At 38.1% G+C, this 15835-nt stretch overlaps 1 long non-coding RNA gene across 1 annotated transcript in view; it reads left to right on the forward strand.

Annotated features, from left to right (window-relative positions):
• The window catches only part of LOC109852869, a 20821-nt gene extending 9833 nt beyond the window's left edge, over positions 1–10988 (forward strand). Inside the window, exons 2-3 of the long non-coding RNA XR_002250045.1 lie at positions 10533–10653; positions 10728–10988. This is a non-coding gene — a long non-coding RNA (uncharacterized LOC109852869). The remainder of the gene's footprint in view (positions 1–10532; positions 10654–10727) is intronic.
• Positions 10989–15835: the final 4847 nt, after the last annotated feature.

A 15835-nucleotide genomic window follows, 5' to 3' on the forward strand; every position in this document is an offset into this window, starting at 1 on the left:
TTATTACCTTCTTAAGATCTGCGTATTTCTTACGATATCACAGGTTTTGTTGTTTTTTTTTTTTTTTTTTTTTTTTTTCACAAAGAAATATTCTACCGCGCAAATTATTAATGTTGTCATATGGCAAATAAAAAAAGTAGGAAATAAATTTAGATAATATTCTTCTCTCTCTATATATATATGCAAGCTTCGTGTTCGTTCTATATAAAAAAGCGCAATATGTATTATTCTTTTTGTAAACTGCTTTGAATGAACAGGTGATCAAAAATGTGATGTGTCGTGAGCGGTGCATGTTCTTGGGCGGTGCATGCGCCTCTGGAGAAAAATTAAACGTGTACAACGTGCGGAAAGATTGGTAGGGCGCGGATGAGCATCGGACAGAAAGGCGGAAAAAGGATAAGATGATGGTATAAGAAGGATAATAATCCGTAGTTTCGATCAAGATTATAGCCGTGGTAAATGAATAGTTTACGAGCAGCGAAAATGAGACGGGTAAAATGTTAAGCTCTTCGGCTCTCCGCGCGATCGAGTTGGCGGTGTGTGCCGCTTTTATACACTATTCACCTGTAATAAACTTCAATGTTAAATGTCTTATTTTGCGTTTCTGAAGCTAGTCCTGTGTACGAGGTAATTGATATGAGCAAACCGAAAGGCGTATAGCGCGCTAGTCATGTCCCGTCCCGCGAATTACACGTAAAGATATCCACGCTAAAAGGACAGATAAGTATTTAATGACTAGTTTTGTAACAGCTTGATTCTCGGTCAAAGAATCTCGTCCGCTGCTTGAGTTGAATCTTAATCTTCTACAGAAGCAAGTGTCAGTCACGTCATTACGGTGAGTTCTCGATTACTCGCTTAGGATGTACGAGATGATGAAAGTAGATTGCGTACACGGTTTGAGACAAAGAAGTAGATATACCTTTCGCATTGAAATCTTTTGTTCTCTAATATTTTTTATTTTTTATATAATCGGATATCGTTTCTACATCAGAACAGCAAAATAATGACACATGATTATTAATGCTAATTAAACTACGCTTCTCTCTCTCTCTGTTTGAGATAAAATATCATAGACCTATTTCCTCATTTGTGATATGTTTTTTTAGTTTATATGTACGAAATCTTAAGATTTGTCAAGTAATATACATAAGTTAAAAGAAGATAAGTGTGTGTGTGTAACAAGCTTCTATAAAACATTTGGTATAATTCGTGAATTTATCAAATTTTGCGTGATGTGCCAGATGTAGAGATGTGTTGTACATCTATCTCTCTCTCTCAGGCAATTTAGCCTGATACCGTTGAAACCCTAGTTTCGGCCAAAACCACCACTCATCCTCTGACGAGACAAGTCGTCGATCAAACGCACGTCCACCTTTAACTAAGGTTCGGCGAAGATTTAAATCAAGAAATCAAACAAAATGAATGCCGCATACCACCGGTAGACAGGTTAGGCGTCAACCCAGCAGGTCTATCTGGCACATAAGTGCATGCTGCGAGTACGTCGGGGCTACAGAATGCACCAATCGATACATATCTCCTCTGTGCATGTACAGTCTATGTGCTCGCATGTGTGTGCACGCGCGTATATGCGCGCGACCGTTGGCCGTCGCTGTATATATGCGGGCGCAAGCATGTATCCGAAATGAATTGACCGGTGCGTAGTTGATGGACGTAGCGGGTGGCTCGTTATGCTTACAGCCCGCCCAGCAATCAAGAAGAATTCATACGCCTGACGTGTCGCTCATGATGGAGGTCCAAGCTACGTATCATCTATCTTTTTGGGGTCTTCGCAGCAGTATATGTGACGAGGCACACGGCGAAAACTTCAGTTCCGTTCTCCGAAACGCGCGCGTTATTACACAAAGTTTATTTGCTTAGATTTATAAACATCGCACTCGCAATTTCCAATTTGTAAAAATAATAAAAATCTAAAAGAAAAACAACTATGTAAATAGAAAAATTTATTTTATTTTATTTCTCAAAAATGTTACATTATAAATAATGAACTTGAAATCGTATTGAAACACACGATAGATTATCTTGTTATATAGTATAACAGTGTTTTACTATACTTCACTGTTTTCAGTTAAAACCTATTATCCAAATTTGTTTCACAGAAACAAATTATAAAAACATGTGTGTGGAGGAGAAATATTCATATGTGAACGTTTGTACGCGCGCGCGCGCGCGGATAGATGATTGCTTCTAATTAATGACCCAAGCGCCGTAGAGATAAGGTATAACGCAGATTCTTTCCCCTCGAAGTTTCTTTCTTCGTGCTCGGGGATGGTTCGTCGCGGAAAAGGTGGATGAAAGCATCGGCTAGGTCGGCGTTGGCCCGATGGTGTGAGTTGAAAGAAGAGAAAGAAGGACGATGGAGGAGCAAGGAAGAGGGCGAGACATGGAGGGTGGTCGACGTGGCTTGGGGGAGTTTTTCTCGTTCCCGGCTTCCGTCTCCTGGGACGCGAAGCGCGAGGATCTTTTTGCTCGCCTCGGCGGAGGATCAGACGTCCCACTTTATCTCCGACGACCCGTTCAACCCCTATCCTTCCCCCCATCACCCCTCGTTTCTACCTCACTTCGACCCGCGTTCTATCCTACTGCAGCCCCCGTTGCGTCCCGGTTTCTACCCCAACGTCATCCCCCTACCCTTCACACGTCACCCAGAGCTATGGTTGATCACGTATAGGAGGAGCCTCTAGCAGCGTCTAGAGTGACGCGTCGTGGAGGAGCCATTTGTCATCCATCAGCACACGCTTCTATCTACGCAAGATTGCGCAAGAGAACTTGATTCAACTTAGTCTTATTTTAATGCGGTGCTTATCAATCTTCACAATTCACATTAACTTTATAAGATGTCTATTTTTAAACTTAATTAATTTCTTAGAGTTCAAAATAAATTATCGTAAGAAAGAAAAAAGAAAGAGAGAGAGAAAGAGAGAGAGAAAATATTATTTATTCTGTGAGAAATATTATACTTTTGAAAGTTATATTACAGTTTATTCTGTGTTATTACAGTTACACATATGCGTATTATTATTATAGTTACGTAAGTTCAATTAAACATCGTTATAGAAATTGATATGTTTAATAAATAAAGAATATCCTTGTCGAGAAGACGTTATAAGAGACGATTAACTCTGCAAAAGGGGAAAAAGAACAACTTAAACTCTCAGGATATAAATCTTATAAGTAGGCAGTTCACGATACAAGCGACGGTCACAAATCCGCGGATAAGCCATCGGAAACGAAAGTCCTGTTGTCGAGGTTGGTGTTGACCAGAATGCAGTATACATTGGGGATAAACTCGGAGGGTAGAGAAAGCTGCAAGGAGAATGAACGGTCTGATCGAATCATCATTACAAACGACCCGACAATTTGAGGCATGCGCCGCTGTATATATATTGCTTGTTATATATATCGATTGCTTTACTTGTGTTCATAGTACCATCCCCCCCTTCATCCTGCTGATAACTCGGATGTTTTCCACGTCCGCGCGCGTCAGAAATTACACCAATCACGTAGCCGCTTAAAGTTAGTATTACCAGCAACAAACTTCTAATTTATTTCGCGCGGGAGCATGTTCGCGTTAGATTCCGGAAACATAAATTCATGTAACATTACAAAACAGTTCCGATAACCTTCCCGACGTTGATACAAGTACGCGTGTAATAGCTTTTCGATCGCAATATTTGCATCGTTGTTCTAATTGGTCTTGTTGCTTCGCCAAACAAATATAGTTCGGTAAAAAGATAATCGCAAGAACGAAACTGTTAAATCACAAACACGAACAATTAGTTAAATATACAGATGGTTTTTTGCGCGATACGTTTCACGCGGCAGGAAAAGAGAAGGAGAGAAAGAAGCACAATGGATGATATAGGTATCGCCAATTTTTCTCCCGTCCGCTAGATTTTTCAATGTAACTTGAGAGCCGCTCCCTCGCGAGGTCCCAGGGCACAGGAATGGATGAACAGACGAGAAGAGAGGGTAGCACGGGGGGAGAGTCGCGGCGACAAGAACGCCGGAGGATAAGAGAAAAGAAGGACAATTGTGAGGGACGCGGGAAAACGAGATAGACACGGAAAGAGAAAAGGCCAAACTCTATTTCTCCTGCGGGGGAATACAATAATGCTGAGAAAAAAAAAAAAAAAGAAACGGAGTGTGCGAGATGGGAGGAAACGAACGAATCTCGGTGCTATCGTGACTGCATCCACGGCGGTGGAAAACCTGGCGGCGAACAAGGGGTCGTGGAGGGTGATGCCGGCGGAGGGAGATGCCTCGGGCAACGGGGTCATTAATAAAAGTGTCAATGATGTCAGTGGACTAATGTTGGTAGTCACTCGCTCGCCGGGTAGATTGGGGCGGTGGCATCACCCGACGTCTCTCCTATCGAAGAATTTCAGCCCCCTCCCTCTCCCGAAGAAGGTTGAATCGTTCGCGTCACCCGTTTGATTCGCTCCTTTCCGATACTAACAAAAGAATCGCGTTTTTGCTCGCACGCGGTGCTTTTATTTCTCCTTACGCAAGATCTCTCTACGCGCGCACACACAAGAAGATGACGTCAAAAGCTTGTTTACCTACTAACTTTTTGTTCGCGTGACTTTTATTTCTATCGATCTCACAGAAGAACAATTTGTTACTTATGGATGTGTTTAAGTAACGCGAGACTCAACAGAGAGAGTTTCTTAACGTTATTATTCGCGGAGCTCGTTAAAATCCAGAATCTCGTACAAAGTAGTTAAATTCGTAATTAAATCGCATTAAAAGCGCATTAATGTGGTAACTATAACGTAATTTACCACACAATTCTATGACCCATTCTCTTTCTCTCTCTCTGTCTGCCCTATTTCTGGTCTCACGAAAGCTTTACATTAATTTTGCCGAAATTGCGTGTTTCTACCTCTTCGTTCCGTCTGGCACGTGTGGCAGCTGAAGGGAGAGCCCTTAAGAGATCCGGTTTCCGCTCGGGAGAAACTTTATTTTTATCCTCTACTTGTGTGTGACTCCATAGCACTCCGTTAAGTATATATTTAACAAAATTAGGATTTTGCTCCGATAATCTGCTTCAAATAAAAAAAAAACTATATATTTTACAACGCCCGTCTGTACATAAAATAACGCAAAAGATTAATGCTTTAGAGCCAATGACGGCGAAAGGCAATAACGCCGCTACCGCTTGAAAACCAAATGTAATTTTGCATTCAATTACATGCCGCCCGTGGTGAAGAAAAGCGCGTCTCTTCTCGGTAAGGGTGGAACGGTGTATCGACGCACGACGATAGAACAGGTTTGCAGATCGGAGTTTGTGCGCGAGAATATCTAATAAGAACCTAGAGCTCATCCATCCTACCACGAAGCACTCCGGGGGCTGTCACCGTGAGCGTCAGCATGCCGTGGAGAAGGGGTGATTTACATAGTAATAATATTGAGATTCTAGACTGTGTGCTACACAGCTTCGAAAGCAAGTTCGAAGCAGGCGTCGTAGAAAATTTAGTTAGCTAACTATTTCGATATCAACGATAAATATAAGATTAATAATTTTTAGCAACAATCTATTAAATGTTACTAAAAACATACGTCCAATCTATATTGGTATCTAAAATCTATTTTCTCAAAATGATCTCTCCTTTTTGACAAAATTGATATTATCGATATTACATATCTATACACGATCATCAGGCGAAATGCATAGAACATGAGATATTCCGCAAAAAATAACGTTATCGATTTCTTGCCTCCATTTTATCTCCACGATTGTTGAGAGAAGGAATTTCTCCCGTCCCTACATGAAAGAATCGGCGCCCTCCAACAGCAGAACAGTATTTCTTCCGGACGTTCTGCCGACGGCGTTGTGCTTCTTTCATCCTGCAGGAATTTAAGAGTTATCGCCGATGTCAGGAATTCCGGGAATCTCCGGCTAGACGCCCGGGCGAACGACAGGAAAGGGGAAGTGACGAGAGCTCGTAGATGAGAATTGTCCGATTAGAATATCAAGAGGGGTTAGGTACTCCAGAGACGGCGGTGTGACGCTGACATAATAAGTAGGCGGGATAAACAATAAAAGGGGTGAAAGAGCACGAAGGGTAACTGTCTCATTGCGGACAAAGGGGAGTTCTAGAGTATGGATCTAACCAGGGACTTTGACGTCTTTCTTTGCGAAAAGCAAAATGTTAATTAAAGCAGGGAAGAAAGACTGTGGGTTCGCGATTCACAATAAATAGCGTCCATAAGGCTGTGGTCTCTTACGTGTAACAAAGGGTACATCGAACGAACAATTATTTGTGTCCACAAACTATGTAAGTTGTTACTATTTGGGTTTTTGCGGAGAATTATAAAGATCATCGCGTTTATAGGCCGCAGCAAGATGCGTTTTCTTGCCGAAAAGAGTTTGAGCAATAATTAACTCGGGTCGCTGTGCGAGACAGTCGCGGAATAAATCATCGACTGTGGCATCAACCACTGGCGACAGAGCTGAATTCTAATACACTAATATCCCCCGTACCTTCTTTATCCGATCTTTTTGTGGGCAGATATTTTTTGCATAACTCTACCATACGACCATTCCCCTCTCGTCGCCGCCATCAGCACCTCCCTCTCCGGGAGCTTTCTCTCTCTCTTACCCCCGCCATTCGACGAACCAGCCTAGATCCCCACTCGTCCCGACCACACGTCCCTTTTCCCTCCACTCTGACCAACTTCCACGACCTCTCCTACCGACACCTCATCTCTCGGCTCTCTCTCCCTTCTCTCGGATCCCCCTTTCCTCCCCTACCTCGCCGCCGCGCGGTTCCAAACCCTGTACACGAGGCTGCGGCTAAGAGCAGAGCGACGTCGGCGACGCCACGCACCCCGACGTCGCCCTGACGCGCTCTACTGACGCTGCGGAGCGGAGATTAATGGCTTCGGACTCTGAAATCCTGGAAAATAAATAGCGAGACCCCGGTGGCGAGAGAGGGAGTCCTGCGGAGCAAGATGCGGTCCCTCCTTCTCCGCTGGCTTCGCTCGCCTTCCCGTTCGCGCCGCACGAGGGAGCGAGAAAGGAAGGATCACAGCTTCCCGAGGGACCTACCTACCCACCGCCGCCGCCACTGCTGCCCATTTCTTTGTAAGACAGCGCCGAGCTGTCGATGAGATGAAGGAAACAGTGTGCGTTGTTCTATTGGAAATCACTATCATAACGAATTACTTTTCACGCGCTGAGAACGCGCAACAAAGCATACCCTAATCTCAGGCTAATTCACCATTGCGAATATTCAAATACATGCATATAAATCAGTAGAAGAAAGAGAGAAAGAAACAGAGAGAAAGAGAGAACGAGAGAGACTTATATAGATCATATATTATGCAAACAATGCAACAATTAGATCGCAGTCTCTCTATACCTATTGGTATATAGTTTAACGGTATATTATTTTTTATATCAAATAATATACGTCCCGTTATATATGTGTGTAAGAAGGAGGCACGCACAGATGAGAATATATACGCGAGTACTGTGCGCGCGTGTGTTATAACTAAGTTATAACATAATAGATAGTTTGTAAGTCTCTCTTTCATGTAGTCTCTCGCTTGTCCGCTTCTTCTTTTCGCTCTCTTCTCTTTATTACATTCTTCCCGTGTTCCTTCCCTCGCGTCCAGATCGTTCTCTATCCCCATTCGTAACACCAACCGAAAGATTAATTGCTAATTCTTGCTACTGCAACCAGTTGCTACTAAACATGTATGGAGGCACCAGAGCTAAAGGTCAAGGAACCGCCTCGCTCGTATGTGCGTTGAGTAAGAAATATACATGTGTTAATGAGATTTCCCTCTCGCGAACTTACTCTCGCGATGATTAAAAGCGTAATGTGTACGCACAGGAAACTATATAAGGAATCAACTTGCTCGTGTTGCACAATCTCCGTGAAGTTTTAAAACAAAAAACGTAATCCCCATTTTTTTTCCTCTTTGTCGTTAATAACAGACTCAAACGTTGGCCTTTTTTTTTTTTTTTTAGATTGATATTTCTGATATAACCACATTACGTAAAGTTATAGAGAGGAAGTGCTTGTTAAAGACGCGCGGATAATTGTCAAGTAAATTAAAAGCCGTAAAATCCATGAGTGTTAACACGGTTACCGATTACTATATATGTACAGTGACACAAAAACCGTCACATTTATTTTTTCAAAGTAATGATAAAGAGCAATAATAACAACCGCAAGGTTTTGTGAGAAAAAAGAAATCTATATATAACGGCTGTGTAAATTATAACGTTGTACAAGATAGTACTTCTTCTCTACTTGTTAATACCTCACCGTTCTTAAGCTTAATTAAATGATTTAACGTCGTGTTATTTTCTTTTTTTAGAATCCTCATATTTAAAGAGTATTTTACTTTGCAAATTACGTCACTGTGCTTTTTGTTGCACCAGTCAGCCGATTTGTTTTTGCCATTGAGAAGATAGTCCATAATAAAACTTTAATTAGCGTGACTAGAACATTCATTAACTCTGCAAAAAAAAAAAAACAGAGAGAAGTTGAAACGCGAAACGCGACGCGCAAAGTACGTACGTAATTGTACGCCTAATGCCGATCTAACAAACTTAAAGAACGATTAAGCATGATCTTTGACGCAATCATTGTGTGCTATATATATAATTGCATACGTGTTCGAGTTTATAACTAGGCTATTAACATTAGTAGATGTGTAATTATTCTGCTATAGCTGGTCGTTATGCACAGTCTAATGTATATTCAAAGAAATAACGCGCTTCTTTTCCACAAGATTGTTTTACACGTGCCAATGTACGTAACATATAGATTAAAATCGTTACTTTTGAACTGCTTGCGTTGTACCAAGTTTTCGAACTGATTGTTGTAAAAAAATTTTTACAGCTAAAAATCACTACCAACAAACGTGTGTTTGTATCCGCATCGCATGTCTTGAAGGTGATGTTAAATTTTAGCATAACAAAAACAGAAGAGTAAAGGTAAAGGGCGATTTGATTCATTGAGTGGACAGGGAGGAGAAGAGAAGGAGGACAGAATAGATCGGTATGGTGTCTCTATAGACACGAAGGTGGGAGGCAAAGGGGATCGTAGCGTGCACAGGACCGTGCCAAGGCAATATCCATAGGAACACCCTGTCAGAGGGAGAGACGTAGAGACGTGCGATCAATCACAAGGGACCCTGCTGCTATACTCGTGGCCCTCATATCAGCCGTAATACACAGTAAACATTTTTAACTTTGCCACGTTATTAATATTAGTTGCACGTCCGTTCCCGCACATCTTATAACTTTTTCCCTTCGCGCGATATATTATTTTTTTTCTTTGCCTGCGTGCTATAGACGTCGCTTGCGGAATTTACGTACGATCGAACGTGTGTGTTGTAACGTATTTTATTATATTGTAACCGCGACTTCTTTGTAAGAATTGCTCGAGTTTTGCTTTGCGTTTGCTCGCATACGTTTATATATACGTAGGTAGTAACAGACTGTTGTAACGTTAAAATATCAGACGCAGCGTTAAGTACGAAGCAGTGTTCAAAATTATACCGTCGTTACGACCGCGAGTTTTCGCATGAACTGCAACCTGCGGTGTAAACATTTTTAACTTTGCTACGTTATTAATAGTAGTCGCCCTTTTTTGCCCGGCTCGTTCTCATTTTTATTTGAGTGGAAAAAAGGAATATTAATTGTGAAATATTAAGTATTGTATAAACGAAAACCTTTTGGGAAGGAGAGGAGGGAAGGGAGGATAGGACGTGTGTCGCCGCAGCACGTACACGCACATTACTTTTTAATGGTTATTATATCAAATATTCCAAATTACATTGTTATTGCGCTACTCGTATTTAGAGGTAGGAGGATCTGTAAATGTTTTTTTTTTTTATTTTTTTTTATTTTGAAGTTGATAGTATTACTAATATATCTCGGCTGTGTATTGCATTTTTTGCCACGTACGCATCAGCAAATATTATAGAAATAAATAACACGTGCAACATTAGAATTGTTTCATTTTCTTAATGGTTTTCTACCAAAAATGTTAACTCGATGTGTGTAGCACTTCGTCATTTCGCGTTGATGCGGACATCATGGCGACCCATTTCGTTCCCTACAAATCAAATCTCGTCGTTCCCTTCTGTGCGTAGCACGAATGAAATTCATCGTCAAGGAATGCGACTGGATTTATTTGTCCGCAGTAGCTTTGATATCCCCAGCAGGCAAAAGAATATCCCTGCATAAATTTGGTCTCAAACTGATCTTCTATTAATCACACACTACACTTGCCGCTTACATATTTGCCAAAGCTTTCATCATTCGTTATTTTAATGTTAATTGTTGTTAATTACGTCTTTAATTATTAACGTATTAAAGTGAAATATTTGATTTTTGCCAATCAGTAAAAATACGTAAAACAATACATTTTATAATATAATTAAATCAAAAACAACGTTTTTTAGCAAAAGTATAAAAAACTTGAAATTTACTATTAAACAATAATACAACAAAATAATAAGAAAATATCTATACATTTTTCTTTCAGATTTTATTTCTCAATCAAAGCACCTAAACATTTGCAGCAGCCAATCAACTAATAATTATCAAGAGAACTTAAAACAAGAAGATGGATTTCATTTGTATCATCAAAAGTAAAAAGCACAAATGTAAGTTGCACAAAAATATTTTAATAAGACACGTCATTTCTACATCTTATACATTATTACCTTATTAATTGCAGATGATGTTTTGAGAAGTCAATTAAACCATAAGTTTTTGAATTAAATCATCACAGTTACATGTAAATTATCGCGAAAGAACGTAAAAATCAAATAGCAAAAGAAGAAAGTAAACAACACAATCATCAAAGAGTTACATAATATATTCTTACTACCTTCGTTAAACGCTGATTACTAAATGCGGAAGAAGTACAAGAAGATCACGACACGAATTTAAACGGAGTAATCATGCGAAACCGACCATCTACATATCAAAGAAACAAAGGCAAAAGAGATTGTCTTTAACAAGAAATATTATTGATAATCATATATTTAAAAACACAAGAAAAAAGAAAAAATATATATGTGTATACATAAAATTGCTATATATTGTCCCTTCCCCCCGCTATTATTTCATTTCTGTTTTTTTTTACAGCCAGAAACCGTTAAATTTATGTTGAATAATTAGTAATATATGTTGTATATTAAATACCTATTGTTCCTAATGTTGAGTACTTTATTTTATGATGTTTTAACACACTTTTTTCTAGAGAAAACTTATAATTTAGTTATTTGGAACATAGAGAGATTTGCCTTTGCTCATAATGTTTTTAATTGCATAATAAAGAAAATTAAAATAATACGTTAATTGTTGTGGCTCTAATATTTCATTATTATAACAAGACCAAGCGCTTTCTATATAGAAATCGTGTCTCGATCGTTATCAAACCTGTTCTGTATTATAATAATTAGAAATATATGCGCGTAAACTGTAATGTAATTTAATTCGACGTTATATTTATATTAGATATGTTTTTAATTACATCAAGATGTACATCATCATCTTTTGTAATTTACTTCACGAGAATTTTGATAAATTTCAAACGTAAAAGAGATAATTCTATTGAAGAGAAACTTTCCGAGTTTTCTATATCTCTCGATTTCATATTTTGATCAAACCGAGTATCAGTCTACGACTTTTAAAACTTTCGCGAATCAAAACTATTGTACATGGTAAATAGAAACAGAGCAAAATGACACATAAAAAAGTTCATTCAAAGAACACAGATTTTTATTAGGATAATTTAAGTCAAAAGCAAAATTTTATGACAAATATGTCATTAGCACATTGTCAAATAGAATTTTTGCAACACTTGCTTTTAGAAAATGTTGAGTACGAACAATATCTTTGTGCGACGGAAAACATCTTATGAGACACTACAGCGGTAAATATAAAGTCTAATTTCTCATTATCCCATAAAAAGTTTCTTTACGTGCTTATTCACGTGTTTATAAGTAAGATGACAATATCTATCTCAATATATTATTATTTTCTCGACAACATAGATATATTTCTGGAGAAAGTGACAACAAGATGACAAAGGAAAACATATAAAAATTCATGTAAACAATATCACGATGTTATTTTATAACTACAGATTTTTATGCTTGTGAATATTATATTCTAAATATAGATTTTTCCTAATTCTTTTTTTTTATTTTCCAAATTTGCAGGTGCAAGATGAGTCTATCGTCCAGACACGAGAATAATGAACAGAGAATAATTTATCAGCGTTTGTAAGATGGACTTTTGGACTCGTATTAAAACGCATCGTTTGAAGATATACAAAAGGGCTCCAATAGGTATCCATCACGGAATTGAGTTATATTTTGGCAGACAGTCGCGCCTCAAAACGGCTCGTGTAGTCATTAGGACATCATTAATCTTATATACATACGACAATAAAGTCATTGTTAGAACAGGTGTTGTATCTGAATTTACTGATGCTAGTAATTCTGTTATAGAACAATATGAAGTCGAATTATACGCGTTTGAGAAGCTAATTATCTACGAATGATCGAGAACAAAACTAATTCAGATCGACGTCTTATATTGTAAGGCTAATAATAATAATAACTAAATAATAGTAACTAAAAAATTATCCTGTATAAAATATGATTTTTAAAATCGACGAACAACCGTTTGAATTTTCGATATTAAGACATCTTGACAAGATTTGCTGCGAAACATTTACGTAATCGCACAGATAATATAATTGTGTTCACAATTTTCTCACACACAATTGGGAGATCGTGAAATAATTAGAAACAAATTGTGTGATTTGTTTTAGGTACGTTTTAAGAACGGAACAGAAAATATAACTTAAAACAATCAGACGCATCAGATTTATTTGTCAAAAAGACAATCTCGATGTGTGTGTGTATATGGTAGGTAACTTTTGAGACAGAAGAAAAATGCTAACTTTGCATTTTAAACAGAGTTTCGGCTTATTTAAAACTTCAGAACAATACCGCCGGCATTTCCGTAATAAAGGAAAGCTTATAGTGTGTCGTGCGTATGCACACGTGTTGTGTGGTTTCTCTTTTTGAAAACTGGAACAATTTATGGTGCCTCCGAAAATCGACGCAATATTTGACCTACCTCTCGGCTGACATCTGGCTTTTTTCTTCCACAGAGAGTGTGGCACACCACGTACGTCTCTCCGCGTGCACCGGAGGTTCTTTCTGACTTTTACGTCACGCATTTTTAAATGAAACGAAAATTTATGCCTCGCAATATATCCGCACAAGCTCAGAAAATAGCCTATGGTGGTGTAAGACCGACAAACAAGATTATAGCATATGTGTACAATTTTCACCGTAATATAACTCTCTCTTCCTTCCTCTTTCTTTCTTTGCCGTTTAATGAAACTAGCAATTCTCTAACAAAAATTATATCGAGCTATATCGAAAAGAACGATAATACAAAATCTTTGTCACAAATTTTTCTGAACTTCTACACTTGATGCATTTTCATTTATTTGCAAATTCGTTACTTTAAAATTGTTTTTTTGTTCAATAAATCACGTAAAAGTTATAGCAAGAATATTTGCAAAATTCTTTCTCTGATGTAGCCTATAACATCAGAGTGGTTCTTAGTTTTGACTTTTGAAATTGTCTCGCAGCATCTTGGAGAATGGTTTTAAGTGCTAAAAAAATAATCTGTGAAAAAGTTCAGCCCGATCAGATGAGTCCTAGGACTTTAAACATTAAAAAACTTATTTAAATGCATACTAAATCGATTTTATTTAATTATCTTCCAACTTATTGATTATATAAAAAAACATGTTAAATAAAAGTTATAGGTCTGAATGAGAAGTATAATTTATCATGTTTTTTTTTTCGTACAATTAACGGTATTCGTGGTGTTACTTTTTTGGATTTTTTCTTTTCTCTGTATCCGATCGGGCTGAACTTTTTCACAGATTATTTTTTTAGCAATTGGAATCATTCTCGGAAGTTCCGCAAATAAGATTCAAAGCAAATTTTCACTAGAAGTAAGAGCCACTCTAATATAGCATACAAAGCTTCTAAAAAATGTTATTTCAAAATTGTATACGATTTAAACACCTGAAGAAATTTTAATAATTACAGAATCAAAATTTCATTACATTTGCACTATATCTCCTACTTTGATTGATTTATTTTAAAATTAGAAGAGGAGTGTAGCAAGCTTCAAAAAATTGTATAAAAACAAGAAATGTATAATGGCCATTTGAAGCAAAAAACACTGGTGATAATGTGTGTATGATAGAAACGTTACTTTATTCAAGCAGGTAACATAGAACGTTTTCGGCCTTAGATTAGGCCTTTATCAATATATATATATATAAATATGATGTTCTTGAATTGGAAACTTTATCGAGTCACATGATTACAAATTAGAAATATCAAAGTAACTGAGTAATTATTTTAAAATGTTCCATACGTTCTATACGTTCCAGAACATACATTAAAAAAGATCACGATAAATTAACATATTTGCGGCCATGCATCCAAAGTACTTACCAATTCCACAGCTTTTGTGATGAATTCCCGATATTCGCTAGATAATAAGTCGACATCTTGATGATGAGCAGCGTTTGATAACGGAAATAAACTGTAACATTAAATACTCATTAAATAATAAACAATTTTTATTCTCAGCATTTTTGACATTTACACCTAGATTTTCATTTCCAATATGCATCCAAAATTACTGTCAACCTAACAGTTTTGTTAGAACAATTTGACTTTCTGGAAAGAAATTAAAGAATTTGCACAATAGTTTTTTTTTTTTTACCAAAAAGGGTTACAATTTCGACAAATTGACAATATTACATCAAACCGATAATATTACTGCAACAAACTTCATTTGAATTGAGTTTCATAAGTGTGATTTATAACTGATACAGAGAGAAGTTTCGTTCGCAATCCGTAACACTTAAATATTGAAGCGTAACATCTTACCCATTAATGGCGATCGTCTTCATGGTGAACCAGTCAGCCGAGTGGAACGATTTTCGTTTCTAACCGACGCGAGCGAAATGTAACTGCAAATTACTAACTGGCGTGGGGAAATATTAACGTCAGAAAATACACGGACAATCAAATCGAAACTACTAGCCGAAATGAGAGCGGAACAAGCGTCTCTCGTAGGAAAAAATCGATTCGATAACCGGTCGTCCTCTCGATCTCGCCACAAAGGTGGCAGCACCTCGCCGCGATTTCTCTCTCGTCAGTGGCAACGTCGATGGCCGTACTTTTTTTTTTCTCCCCGTTCACGTTGCTGGCAGATTAGGCTAATGCGATGGACCAGATGAGATATGGGCCAGCGAATGGGAGTACAGTACTCGCATGGCAGGGGCGTGACTGTACTCTGGAAACGGCCGTGCCCGGGGCCGCAATCGCGACGTAAACTAAGTGCTGGGTGGAGCTCCGTCTAGGCACTACCTACTCGATGGAACCATCATACTCTACCTCGAGTGTCACGGGAGCAGTCTAATGGTCGCCGGTCTCCACGAAAAGGCGCCACTTTCGAACAGTGTTCCCAGTAAACAAACGTAGAATCGCATTGTTTAATTAGAATATCGCACCGATTCTTATTCAGATCGTCTCTATACTTATCATCGACGGTCGTATCTATCACTGTGCCATTATATCTGTCGTGATATCCAGTTCAACACTTGACTTACTTTGATGCATGTCGTCAATTTGTTGGTAATAATAACATTTTTTAAATACATAATTTAATTAAATATTTTAATTTAAATTGTTTGCACTGATATGTATAATCTTTCTTCGATTTTTT

The sequence above is a fragment of the Pseudomyrmex gracilis genome, unplaced genomic scaffold (assembly GCF_002006095.1).
Source record: "Pseudomyrmex gracilis isolate BER0280 unplaced genomic scaffold, ASM200609v1 scaffold_38, whole genome shotgun sequence".
Taxonomy (NCBI): domain Eukaryota; kingdom Metazoa; phylum Arthropoda; class Insecta; order Hymenoptera; family Formicidae; genus Pseudomyrmex; species Pseudomyrmex gracilis.